The 19,317-nt window shown below is 47.6% G+C and overlaps 1 long non-coding RNA gene across 1 annotated transcript in view; it reads right to left on the bottom strand.

Moving 5' to 3' along the window:
* LOC140918157 (uncharacterized) overlaps nucleotides 1-17,921 on the bottom strand; it is a 33,251-nt gene extending 15,330 nt beyond the window's left edge. The window contains exons 1-2 of the long non-coding RNA XR_012161094.1: nucleotides 17,393-17,921; nucleotides 11,122-15,890 (exon numbers count right to left, since the gene is read on the bottom strand). This is a non-coding gene — a long non-coding RNA (uncharacterized lncRNA). The remainder of the gene's footprint in view (nucleotides 1-11,121; nucleotides 15,891-17,392) is intronic.
* Nucleotides 17,922-19,317: the final 1,396 nt, after the last annotated feature.

Genomic DNA, 19,317 nt, shown 5'->3' with positions numbered 1-19,317 from the left:
CCACCCTCTTAGTGAAAAAGTTTTTCCTAATATCCAATCTAAACCTTCCCCACTGCAACTTGAGACCATTACTCCTCGTTCTGTCATCTGCTACCATTGAGAACAGTCTAGAGCCATCCTCTTTGGAACCCCCTTTCAGGTAGTTGAAAGCAGCTATCAAATCCCCCCTCATTCTTCTCTTCTGCAGGCTAAACAATCCCAGCTCCCTCAGCCTCTCCTCATAATTCATGTGTTCCAGTCCCCTAATCATTTTTGTTGCCCTTCGCTGGACTCTCTCCAATTTATCCACATCCTTCTTGAAGTGTGGGGCCCAAAACTGGACACAGTACTCCAGATGAGGCCTCACCAATGTCGAATAGAGGGGAACGATCACGTCCCTCGATCTGCTCGCTATGCCCCTACTTATACATATTCTGGGGTCACATCTCTCTGGCAGTCTTGAATGGTTGCCATGAATTCTGCACCCATCAGGAGGTGAGTCAGGGCAAGGGGGTTCGGGGAAGACGCTGAGTGGGGGTTACAAAGGCTGTGGACATCACTCTTCCTAAGGAAAGCAGCTGCCCCCAAGGAATTACCCCTGGTTTAGGTCCAGCCTGGTACAACCGAGCCTCCACACAGCACCGATTTGGCGTGAACAGCAGCTTTATCAACACTGATTGTGAGTGATGCCACCCTCCTTTCTCCTCAACCCCCGGCTTTCACACAGGGCTGCCAAGGAATGGGACAGGGCTCGTCAGGAGGAGACACTAGTGATTCGAACAATGGACTCATTGTTTCTGAAACTGGCCACTGGTCTCTGTTAGCACACTCAAAACCACAGAGCCCTTCTCTGCGCCCTGTGTAGCTGCTTCACAGCTTTCCATCTTGGGCACTTCTTTGGTAACTTCAGCTGTGAGCCAATTCTTGGGTGACAGCAGAAGCGGACGAGTAGCAAATGCATAGGAGGACAGAGCCAAACTACACCAGAACCTAGAGAAGTTGGAGCAGTGAGGCCTGGAGCCTAGAACAAGCAGCAGCCAGAGAAGTCTCTGCCATCAGACAATTTTCACCCACTACTGATCAGGGCCCGATTTAAACCGGCAGCCAACAGGTCCAAGTGTTACAGCTCAGCACCCATCCCCTGAGCCAGTCAGTCTCCTTGAGTCCCGTTCAATAAGTACAACATAGTCCGTGTGGGGGTCTTCTTGAGCACAGAGCTCTACCTGGACAAATTGCAGGTTCAGGGCTGTTTCATATTGTAGCAATCACACCAATTGCATCCCCGAAGTGCTTTGCAGAGTTAAATAATACACAATAGTTAGCAGCAGCGAGAGAGGGCCAGGGAGAGAGAGAACTTAGGAGCCATAGGCAAGGGAGAAAATATATGTTTTCAAATGAGGTTGGCAGTGAGCTGGCTCGTCAGTGAGGTGGCGAGATACAGCCAGGGCTGCTTCCAACTTTTAAAATCCTGCATGTTAAGCTGGCTGACTTTTACTGCCGAGCCAATGAGCCACCTCCGGAAACGGGGCTAGGATGGTTTTTGCTGCACTGCATGTGTATGTATAAACTATGATTTCCTAAGAGCATAAGAGTGGCCATAGTGCGTCAGAGCAATGGTCCATCTAGCCCAGTATCCTGTCTTTCCACAGTAGCCGGTGCCAGATGCTACAAAGGGAATGCGCCTGCCCTGGAGACACCTGTATAAATGTTTTTTGGGCTCCCTGCAGAACGAAGACCTACAAAATGTTAATAAAATCATATACTGGACCTATGTCTGTTGGTGGAAGGTACAAGCTATTGAGCTTCACAGAATTCTTCTTCCGGTCTGGGGAAGGAAACCAGAGTGTGAGCAAAATACAAGTTGGGACAGATTGTTACACAGAAGGCGGTTAACACAAGTGGTATCATGTAGCATGTAACTTATTCTTGGCTGCATCACTAGCTTGTCAGGCAAATCAGCAAACCGCGTTGCGCCTTGGTGTCCCCATCCGTAATATGCCTCCCAGGGTTCCTGGGAAGCTAAGTTCATAAGTGCTGGTCAAGTGCCTTGAGAGCCGTGACTGAAAAGCACTATCACAGGGCAGAGTGTTGTTACACATCACCGAGCTCTTCGCTGTTTTGTTTCATTCTCGACCCCAACTCTTTAAATAGCCTAGATCCGCAGGAGCGAACCCAAGCACTGAGCCCATCAAGACACCGTCGCTGATTAGCAGGTTTCTTCCACTGCTCCTGCTGCGGATTGTCTTTTTTTTTTTTTTTAATTATGCAAAGTCGTAATCAAGGTCCTGAATTAGCTACTCATCTTGGATTAATTAGTGAGGGATGCCAATCAGTTTCAGCAACACGGAAAGGGCTCTGGATGGCTTCTGTTCATTTATCAGCATATCCCTAGGATTGTGTGTTTGTGTGCACACGTGTGGCTCTGTGAGTGACTGTGCTGATGGGTGTGACGCTCAGAGGAGTTCAATGAGCTGTATCAGCCAGGTTAGAAAAGTTATTTCTTAGCATGGTCCAGTGTGTGAAACACAGATTTAAGAGCTATCACACATGGGTCCTAGGCCTGGCTCTGCTACTATCTTGGTGAAATCACTTAACCTCTCTGCACCTTTGTTTCTCCACCTGTAGAATGGGGATAATCCCATTTATCTATGAGGCTCATCCCTGGCTGGATCTTGCTGAGGTGTGTTGAGATTCACACGTGGGCAGCTCTAGAGAAGAGAATGGCAGATATGTTGTTTTCTACATTGGTTTTGATGCTCTAGTTTTATTGCCATTTCTACAGGCTCCTTGTGGCTATTTTAGTTGGTCTCAGACATCTCTGGCTAGTTGTCCAGGGTATTTCAGGCAATGAGAAGTAAGATTGGGTGGGGTGAAGCAACGGGATTTGACACCTGCAGAGGCGTCCAGGGTTGTAGATGAATATAGGTACATGTGCGCAAACCCTTGGGAGTAAGTGGAGTAACTCAGAACAGACTCCAGCCTTAAGTCCTTAGGACCAATGGTATGGCTTGTGCATTTGCTCCAAGAGAGACCAGATGTCTCGATCCTGAGCCCACAGCTTACAACTGTGTCTGCGAACATGGAGTCTACAAATGTGTGCTCATAACAGGACATATCCTCTCACAGTGCCCAGCTGGAGCACCTGGCCTGGACTCTGGGGATCTCCTTAGGACAAGGAGTCCTTCCAAGCTGAGGCGTGGTAGCAGGCCTGGCCAATGCATGCTACTCTGGCTTCAGGGCTGGAAAAGGGTGCCTGGTGGAGAGGTCCCGAGTCCACAGGACATGGTAACTCATGGACACGCACAGCGGTGGATTTAGCACCCCCATTTCTAAAGAGCTGTTTCATGCAGCAGCCTGAGGAGCTGTCACAGGGATGAAGAGGAGGACTTGCCTCATAGGAATAATGCAGCTTTGGGGCAGCTATAGGTGCCAGCACAGAGAACACACCAACTCCAGGGCTGCAGTCTCTCTTCGCTTCTTTCCAGGCGCCTCTTGTCCTCGCTGCAGTGGGGGAGCCCAGTCCCACGCTGTCCCAACGCCACCAGCCGGGCCTGTGCCATCCCACTGGGTAACATTCACTAGCTGCTGGTGCTCCATCTCCTCCAGTGATTCTGGTTGAGATTTCACACCCATTGTTACATATTTCAGGAGTCTCGCTCCACGGTTTCTCAGTCCAAGTGCCACAGGTAACACATGGGGACCAAATGTGGTACAATGAGATTTGCATACAATTCTGTACACGCACACCTAGGCACTATGGACTACATGCAATGCAAGGTCTACAAGAAAGTGGAGAGACCCTCTCCACCACACATCTACCTGTGTCCCTTCAACAGTGCCCCATCTCTTGGGAGAAGTAAAAACTGCCCTGCTTCCCATGTCACAGAGGGAGGTGAAGAAGTGTTTGCAGGCTAGCAAGAAGAATCCCTTTCCCCTTCACTTTGCCCTGAGTCTCTCTGCCAGAGATTTGACTCTAAGTGATACCTTGTGACCACTGCTATTTACAGTCAGAGCGCCTCCTGGCATTCAGACTCTGTGTTGCACTGTGCTGTACCTCTAAGGCACCCTTTGGATGCTTCCAAGGTGCTGCACTGCCTTATCCTTTGCCTTTGTGTTCTGGGACTAGGACCAAGACACTTCTCCAATATGGTCCCTTCTGGGGTATCAACCGTCCAATGTAATCAGCTTCAGTGAATGGTAAACAAGAAGGCCCCCTTCCCCTTTGCAGGACAATGTCAAAATCACCAGCTTCACTCTTGGGATTTTCCTCCCAAGTGAGTCTCTCCTGGACAGAGAGCCCGGCCTTCTCTGTCAGCTCCTGCAGGCTCAGTTATAAGACCCAGCTGTCTAATGAGCCTTACCTAGCTCTGCCCCCTCTGGCCAGAAGGCAGTCAGTCCATCAGCCCACAGGTGTGGAGCATGTTTCTAACTGAGGCTCTTTCTCTTCTCTAGTTGGTGATGGGAGAAACCCCATCACATATCTATTATACCATCAGCTGTTAAAAGCATCTGCTCTAGTCTTCCCATGTTATTACGAAGACCACTGGCAATGCCACACCTTGAAGGACCTCAGCAGCCCCTCGCTAACACTCCTCCCCCCCCTTCTGACTGCCTCTGAATGTTTACAAAGGGTTTCTTGGCCTCCTTCCCAGGACCATGCTTGGGGGCTCTGCAGCTTCCAGAAGTCCTTTCTATGTGCTGCAGTGTGTGTCGGCCATCTCTCCGTCCCCGGAGTTTCACCATGCAGCTGGATATTTCCATGAATCGATGTGAGGAACATCCGGATTTGTCAAATCAAGGATGGGTTTCCTTTTCCTGATGGGGAGCCTCAACGGTCTCAGAGACTTTTGAGTTTCTTTTTAAGAGGCTAAGTAGTCGCCGATGACTTCAGTTACCACAGTAAGTATTTATTCCCTTAGCACTGCAGGGACAAGACAGCTCTGGGAGCATGTGCTGGATTCTAGTCCGGCTTATCTATCTAACTTTCTTAGAGTTTTATACTGCCACCCATCCGTGTAGTATCTTGCATTGTATCTGAGGCACTGGGCACCTTGCTTGTGAAATCAGTCACAATAGCCAGCTCCTCAGCCGCAGTGGCAGGGCTGTTTTTTCTTGCTGGTGATTATTATTTATTGCTTGTATTGTAGTAGCACCTGGGGTCCAGGGTGCCCTTGTGCTAGTCCTGTACTAACACTTAGCACAGGGTACTCCTGCCCCAAGGAGTTTGCAGTCTAAGTATGAGACTAGAGTCAGCAGGGTCCACGAAGAGCCCTGCTTGACTCTCAGATCCCAGAGAGTATCTGCAGGGCTGGCGGTTAAAAACACTGGCTGCCTTCATGCTTTCAGGTGGGCTTCTGCGGGTCGCGCTGGGAGCTGCGGTGTGCTAAGCTCTTTGGAAATTCTAGGCCCACCCATGGAACTCCGTGGTGCCATTCTTGCAGTCATGTGGCAGTAATACTTGTCTGCAGCGAGCATCTGCCTAGATGAGAAAGCAGTGGGAACAGGACAGCTCACTACTAAGATCCTATGTGTACAGGTCCTACCCACTCTTGGAATTTGTGCCCTAGGCCGATGCACTATCATGCCAGTGGATGATCTGGATCTCCACTGGTACACCGCCACTTGCTGAAGTTGGCCCTGCTGTATTTGCCTTTCAAGGCTCCAGAAAGAGCAGGGATTCAATGCAACAGCTCTTCAAAGGATGATCGATGATCGGGCTGGGAGTATTTAGCATAAAAAATGCACCTCTGAAATGTATTGTTCTGTGATCTGAGGAAACAAAATAGCAACCCGGAAGCATATTCTCTCCTTCTTAGTCTGACAGCTCCGCCAAGGGAAAAGCAGGGGAGAAGAAAGGGTGTTCAGCTGTCCAACGCAGCGGTTACTGGCTTGTGTGGCCCTCTGCTCTCCGTGGGGAGCATGGGGGATGCTCTGTTTCAGTCTGCTGGCCTTGAGCACATGCTGTCTCCAGAGCAACATGAATCTCTTGGAATAAAGGTGCTACAGAAGCGCAAAAGGTATTACTGTGAAGCATGAGCTATTATCTGGGAATGCACAGAGTTTGCCAATGTCACCAAGAATGACTGGTGAGCCATAAGACTGAATAGCCCAGGCTGGATGGGCATAAGCATCAGGAAGAGGCATTTAATCACTAGGTATTTAAGACCACAGTGACTCCTGTTTTGACTTTACTCCATATTATAGGGTGGCAGGACCCTGCACAGAGATGCAGGACTATTCTCCTGATTCACCTTGGCATACAGACCCAGCATGTCCTATTTGTTCTAACTCAGGAGCATAGAATGGTACGGAGTTAAAACAGAGGGAAGTAGGAGCTGAAATAACTACTGAGAAACCCTAGGAATAGTCAAGCCTGGGAGACAGCTTAGGTTGAGGTTTTGTTTCATGTGGATGTTGGTTAAGGCAGCAATGAGGAAGGGATAAATCAGGTTTCACTGCGCGTGTGAGTACCGTGTTGGGAGCAGGGCAACTTACACTACATCAGCGGCATCACATAAACTGACAAACTTTCTCATAATCTCTAATGGCGGGATGAGGGGCCTCTTTCTTGTCTTTCACCTGTTCATTGACGTGGGAGAGGCCTGGCAGTGCTTCTCATTGCTAGTTAGCAAACAGCTGAAGCCGTCCCAGCACATGTACAGTTATTAGAGATGACTACTCTGCAGGGTGCAGCCTGCCCAAAGTCCTGTGCTAAGGAGCACTCCTAGTTCGCATTTATCCTCTCCCCCTCTTCAGGGGGTTGATCTGTAGGAACAGGGACCAGCCCAGCCCATTCTTTGCTGCTGTGCTCTGAGTCAATTAGTGGATCATGAAATGTGGGTGATATTGGTGGATCTGCTGCAGGGGATGGGGAGACAGTCCAGAATCTGCTTTTCTACTAATTGGGAGCACTGGCCTTCATTCCAGGTGAGTTACAAGTATGTCAGAAAGATAAACGGGACTTTCCATTTGCTCTGTCTTATTAATTTGCCATCTGTGGTCATGGGCAGGGATCCTCCATCCAGGCTAGAACATGGATTTCTCCTTGAGCCCCGCGCACTGCGCCTGTCACCAATGTTCTGCTGCTGGGCATTTGAAGGGCCCAGAACACTCCAGACTCAGAGGATATCACTGGTCATAGGCAGGACCTAAAATAATTTAGGCAGTAACTTGGGGGAGGGGATAGGAGTGTCTTTTTTATTCTGTGTTTGCACAGCACAAGAGGGTCCTACTCCACGACCGGAGCTCCTAGGTGCTACAAACATAATAATACTGATTGATACATAATGGGAATAAATCCTTTGGCACAGCTGGAGAACTCAGCCAAACAGCAGAGCTTGCATAGACGAGTCACACTCATGTCCACATGTCACTGAAGATGGACCAGAACCATAAATTGTGGATGAGGATCTGAGGTGTCCATTCTGGGGTTTTACTTTGGCTCATTATAGAGATAAGAGTCATCCAGTCCCGACCCAACCAGCCCCAACATTCAGGGATGTTCAGATCTGGGGTTTGGTTTCATCCCGATCTCTTCTTGGGTCCAAAGCCAACTCGAGCCCAGGGTAAACACACACAGTTAATGCCACAAGCCCTTTACGGCTTCTGGTTTGAACTGGGTTTTTGTTCCCTGCTGAACTGGATTCTCACAAACATCCATGCAGAGGAGATGAATTGCATTTAACAAACTCTCTGGATCTTTTGTGTTCCTTGCAGGCATCAGTAATCCATGAATAACTGTGCACGGCTGTGTTCAAGCTACTGCATTCTTGTTGAATCTCAGACTTTCTTCTGCTAAGCTGGCTTTGTTGAAAAGCCACCGGTATTTTCTCATGGGGTGTACGGCTTACTCTCCTGAGCTGCCCTGGAGGAGTGCACTCCTGGGAAAGCATCTGAAGACGTAGGAGGCTATTTAGAGGCATAGTTTCCAAGAGAGGTTTGCATGCCGAGTTCCACTTCCAGTAGAGAATTGATGCAGAACATACGTACTCACAACACTATATATAACCAGTGAGCGTGTTTGTGTGTGTATACACACACACACACACACACACATACATGCTGCTTATTCACATGCTCAGCCATTCTGTCCAATTCCTTGCAGTCTCCTCTCAGAAATGACAGCTCCCATGCCCTACTCAATGACTCTTGAGACCATCACCTGGAGGGCGATGGGTGAAATTATTTTGAGAAGACCTTATGAGCCTGCTTTTTGGAAGGATGGGTTGTGCAAATAGGCATCCGCTTGGGCACTTTGTACGCACTGATTATGGTGACAGCACGTGGAATTGTGAAACGTGCACGTGCAAATGGGCAGTTGCGCACAGCTATAATTAACTGCACGTGCAGCTCTGTCATGCAAAAGCGTGCCTCTCCTTCTGAACATCAGACACTGGGGTGACGGGCGTTTCATGTGCCCAAAAAGGGTTGGTGCAACTAACGTGGGCTCAGCACAGTGCCCAGAAAATGAAGGGTGATGTGTGGAATTCGTGTACAAGGATCACCTTGAGTAATCCCCTCTTTTCATCATTTTATCCAAACAATCCCTACACAAAGATTTGTAAAAGTGTGAGCTTCCCAAATTAGACATTTGCATAAAAGCAAAATACCTTCATGGTGAGTTCTACCAGGCATGTGAATACCAAGGCAGGTCATTAAAGTTATAATTGGCTCTAATTAGCACTTCTACCAGCTGTAACATTCTTTACCTTCAGCCAAGTGGCACTCAAAAGGTGAGAATTTTTTTTCCTGCCTCTGAAATCATTAAGGAAATCAGCTCTGCTCTGATCCTTACAAATGACTGATCAGTCTAAATGAGAACAAAACACATCAGCACAAGTGGAGGGTGGCTGTTGGAAAGTAAAATTTGACACATACAGCTGAAAAGCCTCCCTTTATTGATCAGTAAAAGCAAATTCTGCTAGAAAGAGGTGAAAAAAGTAATATATGAAACACAATGGATCAGATTCTTCTCTCAGGTCCAATCCCAATCCAATAATCTTTACAGCCAAATAAATCAAAGGGCCAGAATGATCCTCTTCCTAGCACCCAGAGATTAACCAGGATTCAGCCAGACCCAAGGAACGTGGAGTTGATCAGAACAGAAAGAGCCCTAGTCAAGAACCCAACAGAATGAACCCAAGTCAAGAAGACCTTGTAGAAATTCAGGGCCATGTTCACAGAGCTAAGCAAATTCACCCCTAATGTGTTACGATTAAGTGTTCCACTCAGAATGCTGCTGGAGGACCCAATAGGATCGGTCTGGGGTGACAGGCTCAAGAAGAGCTTTCAGGAATTTAAAATATAATTGTCATGGGAGCGCCAGTACTGAAATATTTTGAGAGTAACAAAGAGCCTAAAATCTGAGTTGATGCATGCTGGAAAGAGCAGAGAGCAGACGTTTTTCTCTTATCTCGCCCACTGTTGAATGTCAGGGAACTACGGGATGGTGACTGAAATGTAAATACAGCAAAATCCCTCCCTAGAATCACAGGAGAACACAGCCCCTTGTGCTGGTTGGGCCTGGGCATGTAGCCCTCTGTGCTCAGTTCTTTATGCATGTCATTGACCTTGAGATTTTTGTCTAATAATGTTGGACCTTTTGTTTCTACATACTATGGAGCCGGACACATCAGAAATCCCTTTTACAGACAGTCTCTTCATTGCCGGTCTCAAAGGGCCTTTTTAAATGTGTGTACGTAGGTTGGATTCAAACTATTTTAGAGCTTCAGAGAATATCTCCCACGCATCCTCTTAGGATCATAGTCGATAGTGCTGGAAAAGACCTGTTAGATCAAGTCCATTTCCCAGCAAGGGAAGAATACGGTTTCCCAGTAGGGGCCTTATCCAGGACTGCCCTAACTCTCCATTCCCCATGCCCTTCCCTGCAGTCCCTGGGTTTTCATGGCATCTGCATAATATCCCCAGAACGGTTACATTTTAACAGGTTGCTTTATTGATGGGAGATCCCGGGTGCCCTGGTGTTGGGCACCAGTGTACATTTCCACAGGAATACATGGCATCCCAGAATACGGTTTCTCAGGTTATTTCATTTTCCAGTGTGGAGGAAGGGAGGAGAAATCTGGAATAAATTAGGAGGCTCCTTGCCTCCCAGCCTGCAAGCTTTTCATTTGGTAGGTTTCCCTTTATTTTGAAACTGGGTCAAGCAGCAATTGAAAGAACATTCAAGCTAACAACCCCAGACTGAAATATCGTCGAATCTAAATTATTCAGGCCTGGTTAAAAAATGTAACAACCCAACAAAACTCAGAGATTAAACTAGATCCTAACACCCGCAAACAAGCCCACACTCCTCTCGCACAGCCCCTCTGGTCTGAAAAAGGTGGGTTAGCCATGCTCAGCACCCACCATCGACAGAGGAGTGAAGTCTACGCCAGTGCTTCCACCCTCCCACCCTTTGCTCTAGGGATAGGGAGACCTAATCCAGGATTTCATTGGTAGGTCTCTTTCACGATGGTGGACAGAATAATCTGGCTCCGAAGCAGTAATCTGGCATGGGACAGCAAAGGCACTAGGCAGGGTACTGAGACGAGCAAGGGCTCGTATGCCATGCAAGAGGAGGGTAAGCACAGAGGGCATGGGACATAGGCGCTGACTTCGTGCATGCTCGGGGACTGGAGCACCCATGCGGAAGAAATGGTGGGTGCTCAGCACCCACCGGCAGCCCCCCCATCAGCTTCCCCCCAGTGCCTCCCACCCGCTGGCCAGCCCCTGTCAGCTGTTTTGCAGCGTGCGGGGAGGCTGGGAGGGAGGCGGGGGGAGGAGCGCAGACATGGTGTGCTTGGGGGAGGGGGTGGAAGGAGGCAGGAAGAGACGAGGTGGGGGTGGGAAGAGGCGGGGTGGGGCCTTGGGGGAAGGGGTGGAGTGGGGGCAAGGCCTGGGGCAGAGCCAGGGGTTGAGCACCCCCCAGCACATTGCAAAGTCAGCGACTGTGGCACTGGAAACCCACTTGGAAGGAATTCATCCTGAGTTCTAGCCGAGTCGAACAGATTGCCGCAGGGCCAGATTCTCAGCTCATATTAACTGGCACAACTCCAGTGAAATAAATGCAACGTTGCTAATTCACACTGGCTAAGGATCTGGCCCTATTATACAGCAGACTCACACTTAACCGATTTTCACCTGTGAAGGTGTTTCCTCTCCTTTCTATACCAGTTCTCAGGGCTTGTTGGAGGAGCGCCTTTATAAATGGAGAAATTACGGGTGACCCGGCAGGCCCCTGGTGTTCCACACAACTTGAAACAGGGAGCGATCACGCATCCTTCCCTCTGCAGCTGTTAGCTGTTGTCAGTGATGAGCTGCCAGAAGCTGAAGAACTGGTTTCTTCAGTCGCTCTGGGTCTTCGGTGGCACTGAAGGACTGCAGGGCCGCCGGGTGAGTAGAAATTCTCAGGGGAGCCTCCCCAACGGAGAGTTCAGGCGGGACGGTCAGGACGGTCCCACGGGCCGCAGTTTGCCAAACCCCTTTAACAACCGGTTCTAAGCCGGCTGCAAAATTTAACCACCGGTTCGCACGAACGGGTGCGAACCAGCTCCAGCTCACTACTGGCTGTTGTACTTTTAAGTTACCATTGTTTTAGTCAAGATCCCAGCCATAGTTGTGCACCACTGCGAACGCTGTACTCTGTGGCAGGCGCTAGCAAGTGGCAATTCCAAATTTCTGTAATGTAGAAGAGCGACTAGAGCTGAACCCGGTTTCCTCCCTCTGGGCACCGCTCCTGTTGTGGGGCTTAAGCGCATTGCTCAGTAGTAGCTTGTGGTTTATTGAAAACTGTGTTAAAATGATAAAGCTATTGGGGTTTTCCTGGTCCTGCTTGCAAGCTAGGGCTCTGTAAGGAAGCATGCAATCGGGATCTTTCAGCAGTTGGTCTTCCAAGAGCCAGCCTAGAGCAAGGTGGGGTGAGTTGTATCTCACTGCCTTAGGGAGCAGCCTGCTTTGTCTCTCTCTGGTTTGGGTTCTTGTGCATTAAAGTTCTGGATTCTAAGAAATAAAGTAGTGTTAGGTTGTGACTTTCCAGAAAGTTTATCTAACTTCTCTGCTTGTATGCCATGAACATAACATAGCTAAGGGTTTCCTTGATATAAAGCTGTCAGAGCTGAGCTGTCAGCTTCTTTAGGCACTGTGAGAAGTCCCTATGTATAGCCAAATGCATCTGAGCCAGGAACACGGTGCTTTCCCAGAGAGTGCACTGGCAGCTGACTCAAAGAACCCCCCTCAATATTTACAAGCCTCTGAAAACTGGAGCAGAGGCTGAGTCCTTAATGGAATGTACTTTCAGCCAGCACAATTTATTTAAAAGCAGACAGATCCTGCCAATTAAAAAAAATAAAACTAAAAAACCAACCCCTGCTGGCTTGGCTGATTTCCATGATGTCAAGTGCCACTGGCTGTGAGGGCAAGGGGAGAACGTGGAGCTGACTGGACATGTGGGAAGGGACCTAGGAGAACGTGGAGCTGACTGGACGTGTGGGAAGGGACCTAGGAGAACGTGGAGCAGACTGGACGTGTGAGAAGGACCTAGGAGAATGGGGAGCTGACCTCTGGCCCCTGCTGCCCCCTCTGGGCCCTCAGCCTCAACCCAATTGCCCCTGGCCCCCGCTGCCTCCCTACCCACCTCCCCATCCAGGGCTTAATTTGTCCCCGGGCTTGCTGGGGCTGTGTTAAGTCTGCTGTGAAAAGTAATATTAACAAACATACAAATGTTAATTTTTACAGCAGCAGACTTACTAGCTAGCAAGTCTAAAAAAAAGCAACCAAAAAAAGCAAAAGAAACGACAAAAAAAGACAAGAACGTGCAAAGCACCGTATGTGTGTTTCTATTCTGTTTCGGCTCAGTCAAGAACAGAGACAACTGTACATTATTTTTATTACTGAGTCTGTCAAAAACCCTACCTAAATAGATCACAGTGATTTGGCCATGTATATGTGCATATTGATTTGTTTTTCCTAAAGTTAATTAAGTATTTTAGGAAAATTGTCAGACCAGCCACCAGCAAGAGTTGGTGGCTGCACGCTGGGGCCACCAAAAAATTTGTTGTGAGAACCCCTGGTCTAAGCAACACATGAATGTAGCAGACAGTGGGAGAGGGGGAAAAGGGGAGGGAAAGACAATGCATTTAGGGTAGGTCTGGATTAGTAAAGTAGTTGGAGGGTCGCTGACACGGATTATCTAACCCCGACCTAATCACAACGTCTTCTCCTAATCCCTAAGGCCTGAGCCCAAGCCATCCGTGAGAGTCTTTCCACTGAATTCAGGGTATGTCTACACTGCAAGTGAAGGTGAGTGTGGTATAGCTGGGCATAACTGTCCTCGCTTTAATCTAGCTGGCATGGGTAACAATAACAGTGAAACCAAGGCAGCAAGGTCTACTCACCCATGTACAAACCCAGCAGGGACCCTGGACACATACTCAGGCAGCTAGTCCCTGTGGCCACATCTTCACTATTGTTACCCTGCTAGCTAGATTAAAGCAAGGACAGGTGTGTCTATCCATGCTAAAACCACACCTTCACTTGTAGTGTAGATGTACCCTTTGGGTCAGGCCCTTAAACTGTATTCACTTGCTAAATAACCACTGACTAGTTATATGAAACATCCCCTGCCTGTTATTTCTCAAAATCTCTGTTTCCAATTTATTTTTAACATTTCTAATTTGTAATAAATGTTAAGATTTCTGCCTTTTTTCTAATTCCTTTTAACCCTCTGCCTGTTTCTAGTTTAGTTTTTTTAAAGATTTCTGCCTCTAGCTATAATTTCTATTTAAGCCTCCAACTGTTTCGAGGTTGTCTTTTTTAGACTATCTATTCCTATTTTTTGTAAACACCAGCTCTTTGTGTGTGTGTGTAGAAGTCATTCATGAGATGTCTATGCTAGCAGTCGTGCCAACCCCATGCGCTCAAAAATCACAAGTAAGTGCCTCAAAAATCATGAGATTGGCTTAAAAATCCTGAGATTTTTAAACAAAATACATGTTACATTCTTGCTGTTTGCTTTCAGGAGTTTGAAGCTTTACCATGCGCTCGGATCACATTTTCGAGCTTTTTTCTGCAACCATGAGAGCTAGAAACTTACTTTAAAAGAACAACAACACAAGCTGAGATTCCCTCATAATCACATGAATCCGGGAGCTGGGGCTTGGAGAAAACATCATACATCACAGAATTCATAATAAAATTGTGAGAGTTGCCTCTTTAGCTGCCCACATCCAAGGAGGTGGTTCCCTATACATGTCCTAAGAGCATCGCCATCTGTCCTAGTCCCTAGGTGTGATGTATAACAACATAAATGCTGCTTGCTCTAGCCTGCATGGGGAATCTCCTCTGTTGCCTTTGCAGCAATGAGCAGTGCAGTTTATCACTGTCTGGCTCTCTCGCTTGACCATAGCTCCAAAGGCTTGGCATTGCCTAACTATTCTAATTTCACAGCCAGGTTGCTAATTCCTATGGCATATTTCCCCTCTGCTCCGTCTCCAGTAAAGTCAGCTCAGCTACCTTGGTCCTGAAACAACGTAGTGAAATGGACACAAATTTTCAAAATGTTTCACTGTTGCTGAATCCACAAAAAAAGTTTTGGCTGAAAAATTTTGTCCAGCTCTGGTTATTTCCTCCTGTAAGGCTATAACCTCATTTCCAGTGCTTACTTTGCACCTCTGGGCTTGGCAGTTCATAGCCCCGGCACCTCTTTCTTTACAAATTAAGCACTGCTCATCTCGCTTCCATTGAAGTCATTGGGAATTTTGCCATTGGCTTCAATGGGAGCAAGACTGGGCCCAGAACACCACAGCAAGGCTTGAGCCTAGGAATCACTCGGCTCCCATTCACAAACCCAACATGTAAAAAAGCAAAAGGCCAGATGGACACAAACCCTTTATTTTGATATAGCTGCCTGTGTGGACACGTGGTCCCCTGTGTGCAGATGTGGGGACAGTGGGATGTGACACTCTGAAGGTGTCATTTTGCCCTATGTCCCAAATTTAATTTGGTCACGGTGGGCTCTTATAATCGGACACATTGGCTGGCGGACTGCCCCATCCCACATCAATTTGTAGAGGTCACCTCCAGGGCTGGTTCCTGCCGTAAGCAGAATACCATCATCCTAGGGCTATGGTTCTCAACCACAGGTACATGTACCCCTGGGGGTAAGCAGAGGTCTTCCAGGGGGTACATCAACTCATCTAGATATTTGCCTACTTTTACAACAGGCTACATAAAAAGCACTAGCGAAATCAGTACAAACTAAAATTTCATACAATGGCTTGTTTATACTGCTCTATATACTGAACACTGAAATGTAAGTACAATATCGCTATTCCAATTTATTTATTTTATGATTATATGGTAAAAATGAGAAAGTCAGCAATTTTTCGGTAAATAGTGTGGCTGTGACACTTTTGTATTTTTATGTCTGATTTTTGCAAGCAAGTAGTTTTTAAGTGAGGTGAAAGTTGGGGGTCCGCAAGACAAATCAGACTCCTGAAAAGGGGTACAGTAGTCTGGAAAGGTTGAAAGCCACTGTCCTAGGGCAACAGGCTATTTATTGCATGTGGCAGGCTGGGTGGAGAGGACATTTTTCATAGTTTTCCCAAAACCCTACAGCTGGCCCAGAGTAAACCATTTTCCTTTTGTCTGCTAAAGCTCTCCCAGGCTGGGCCTGGAGACACCATTAGTGGAGATCTCACCCAGCCCAGCCTGTGCCTTTGAGGATCTGGGGCCTGGGACCTTTCTCTGCAGAAATCTAGGGAGTGAAGCGTCTGTGTTCATGGGAAGTTCCTCATCTGTTTCAAACAGTGACGCGTCTTTCTTCATGGTGGTGTCGGCATTGTTACAGCAGCCACCAGCTGCCCCTCTGAACCATCTCTTTGGGCTGCTCCATGAGAGGCGGTTCCTTTGTCCTGTACAGATTGATTGATGTAAATGAGACTAATAGGTTTTAACTGAATAAGTTCAGGATAAATTGGGTTTCATCTCCACAAGAACCAGATGGCACAATGATGTCGTTACAGAGAATGCTCCATTAGAGACACGCTTATTTGTTTATTTACTGGTGAATCCAAAATACTTCCTCGGGGTAAAGTGCACATTACACTTGGAAAACCCTGAACAGGTTTTGTGACTTTTAGTATGGAGCGTACAGTTCCGATTCTGGGCCTTTCCTAACCAAGAGTCACCGTGTCTAACGCATTCAGCGATCACTAGCACCCTGTTATTAAATAGCCCTCGTCATCAGAACAACACACAGGGGCTGCAATGGGACCCAAGAACTTTACTGCCTGCTACACCGACTGTGGTTCATGAGGGAAAACACCTCTTAGATCACCGAGTCAGTCTTCCCTGGGGAGGCAGGACATATTGTCGTCCTGTGACAGAGGGCGAAATGCCAACCCCAAAACTGAACAAATCATGAGTCGAGCTCCGAAAATCATGAGATTGCCTTGAAAATCATGAGATTTCAGAGGCTTTCGGGCACACGCGGGTCACGTTTGCAAACTTTTCTCCACCACCCTGAAGGCTAGGAACTTTCTTTAAAAAAAAAAACGAAAGCCAAGATTCTCCTGCAAAGTCCTGGCTCCAGGATCTGGGGCTTCAAGAAAACCACTAACTATCGTGAGCCTATAAGATCGCGAGCGTGCGTATCAGCCAACACAGTGGATCTCAGTGTACGTCTACACTGCAGGCAGAGGGGTGCCTGCAGCACGTGCTAACTCTGCTTTAGCCAGCTCAAAAGCAGTGAAGCACGTCAGCGTGGGCCAGCCACTGAAGGACGCACCCAGGGTCCTGGTGGGCTTGTACCACCTGTGCTGCCATACTGACAGCACTTCATTGTTACTGTTATTCAGGCTAGCTCGATCAAAGCTAGCTTGGGCCCATCTGCTGCAATCCTCTCTCTGATTGTAGGAGTGGGTGCCTTGCTGGCCAGGAAGGCGGAATACAGGTGCAATTGCCCTGAGCTGTGACATGATTGCAGATGTAGCCATAACCTTAGCCGACAAGCCTAGAAAAGTTTCAGAGCAGCAGCCGTGTTAGTCTGTATTCGCAAAAAAGAACAGGAGGACTTGTGGCACCTTAGAGACCAACCCATTTATTGGAGCATAAGCTTTCGTGAGCTACAGCTCACTTCATCGGATGCCTAGAAAAGACAACCACACCTGCTTTACCAGAACCTGCTCTTTTCAAGGAAGCAAATCCTTCTGGTTAAAATCAAAGGCAAAAGTATTATGGACAGGGGCTATACAATTGCAAACCAACAGGAAAATCGACTTTGGGGCATATTTTTGAACATAGCCTCATTGTCTGCCGCTCCTGCTCATGTTACCTAAACCCTGGTTATGCTGCCCCCTAGTGTGGGGGGAGGGCGTATGCTATTACATTCCATGATAAATTTCCCATCCCTTACCGGAGTTAATCCTGCTGCTGATCATTCCATGCTACTGCCTGTTGCCCGACTGGGTCCGTGCCATAGAAAGGCGAAAAGTGCCATGCGACTAATAAGATAAATGGCTGTGGCTGTTATTCACAAACTCAGGAGCTGCTGAAGTGCTTGTTGGCCCATGCAGTCTGCTGGTTCCTAATTGGCTTCATTTTTCATACTAGGAGATGGCATTTCTGTGAGACAGTACATAGCTAATGGAGAAAAGCGAGCTACATCCCAAACATAATCCTCAGTGCATCAGGGAAAGGCGATGTTCTGCTGGACCACCTTTGGTCAGCGGTTATCAAACATTCATTTTTCCACCTTCCATATTCCTGGGTTTCTCCTCCAGTGCGCACCTCCCGGAGAGACTGAGGTTCTGCCATGCTGACCTGTGCACCAGCAAAAATATTTTTTAAAGGGGGCAAATATATTTGCAGAAATGAGTCTGCCAGCTTTGGAAGAGCCCTGGGAGCTAAGCCCAACCCCTGAGACAGGCTGGTTCCATGAACTGAACTCTGTGGTGCAAAAACACGTGGCAACCCTATTCCTGTGTTATCTTTAAGGACATATGTGAGCCAGGCTTCCAAGAAGGAGAATGACAATGACTTTGCACATATACACCCCCTTTCATCCCAGGGTCGCAGAGCGCTTTACAAAACCAGGTCAGTGTCATTAGCCCCCGTTTAACAGACGGGGAAAGTGAGGCACAGAAGGGTGAAGGGAACTGCCCAAGGTGACCCAGCAAATCAGTGACAGAGCCAACAATAGAAACCCGGTCCTCTGCCTTACAGTTGCTCCCTCCTAGGCCGTACACTGCATGCCTCTTCAAACTGGTCAGCATTTTTTTAAACGAAATTTCTTGTTATTGTTAAAAAATAGCCTTTTTCAAGAACTGTTGAGACATTTTTTTCTAACTGTTCCAGTGTTTACAAAACTTTCATGACATTTTTGTCAACAAAACAATTATTGAAATTATCAAAATGTTGCGCTTACCAAACTCTGGTTTTCTGGTAAATGAAAAATGTTGACAACCCTTTTGATAACGATTTTGATTTAAAATTTTCCGCCACCGTTTTCTTTTAATCTTGTGACATAGAAACAACATTGCAATTTCCAAGTTTTCCCTGCATTTTTTGCCTCTAAATTTTTCACCCAGCTCTCTTGCCCAGGAGGCTGTTTGGCTGGCTGGTGCCACAGGCCCTGGCTCTGGCTCTGGTTCTTATTGAAAGTGGAACAGAAGCTAGTCTGATTAATCCCTAGGATGGATTTATTTCCTGGGGTGTGATCCCTGGCTCTGCAACCTGCGCTAAGGTGAGAGTCTGCATTCGCATTTGCCCTGACTGTCACTTAATATACCTCTGTTTTTTAGGGAGTCGTGTGAAAGGGAAGCAAACTGATGTTGTTTAGCAAAGTTATAAATCAGCAAAGGGGAAATAATCTCACAATAATAAAGAGAAAACCCTGTAACCAAGCACTGCCTAATTGCTCCGTGGTAGCTCTCAGGGAGAATGCTTAGTGAGATAGTGGCTAGGCCACAGGCACAAGGCTACAACTAGTAAAGGTGCAGTCCTGCTCTCACCCTCAGCTGTTGTGTTTCCTGCCACTTGCCTGGATTCATACCTGAAAGATCCCTCTGCAAGTGGCTCGTTCCACTGAAGGAGGGGGAGCTAGGATGTAGTTAACAGGAAGGAAGGGGAGTCGATGGGGAATTTCACCTCCCTTCACAGGGCTTGATTCACCATTGCCTGCCCCTCCTGTGTCATTTACATCCATGGGTATAAAATGTTACTAGATCAGAGTAATGGGAAGTCAGGTCCACAATGTCCTTTCGGCAACAGAAAAGAAATGCCAGCATCTTATCGAGGCCACTTGTCTCTACCTGTGCCAGGGCTTTGAGCTTCACTTGC

This window comes from Lepidochelys kempii, chromosome 10 (genome assembly GCF_965140265.1).
Source record: "Lepidochelys kempii isolate rLepKem1 chromosome 10, rLepKem1.hap2, whole genome shotgun sequence".
Taxonomy (NCBI): Eukaryota; Metazoa; Chordata; order Testudines; family Cheloniidae; genus Lepidochelys; species Lepidochelys kempii.
This window is presented reverse-complemented; position numbering and strand designations above follow the sequence as displayed.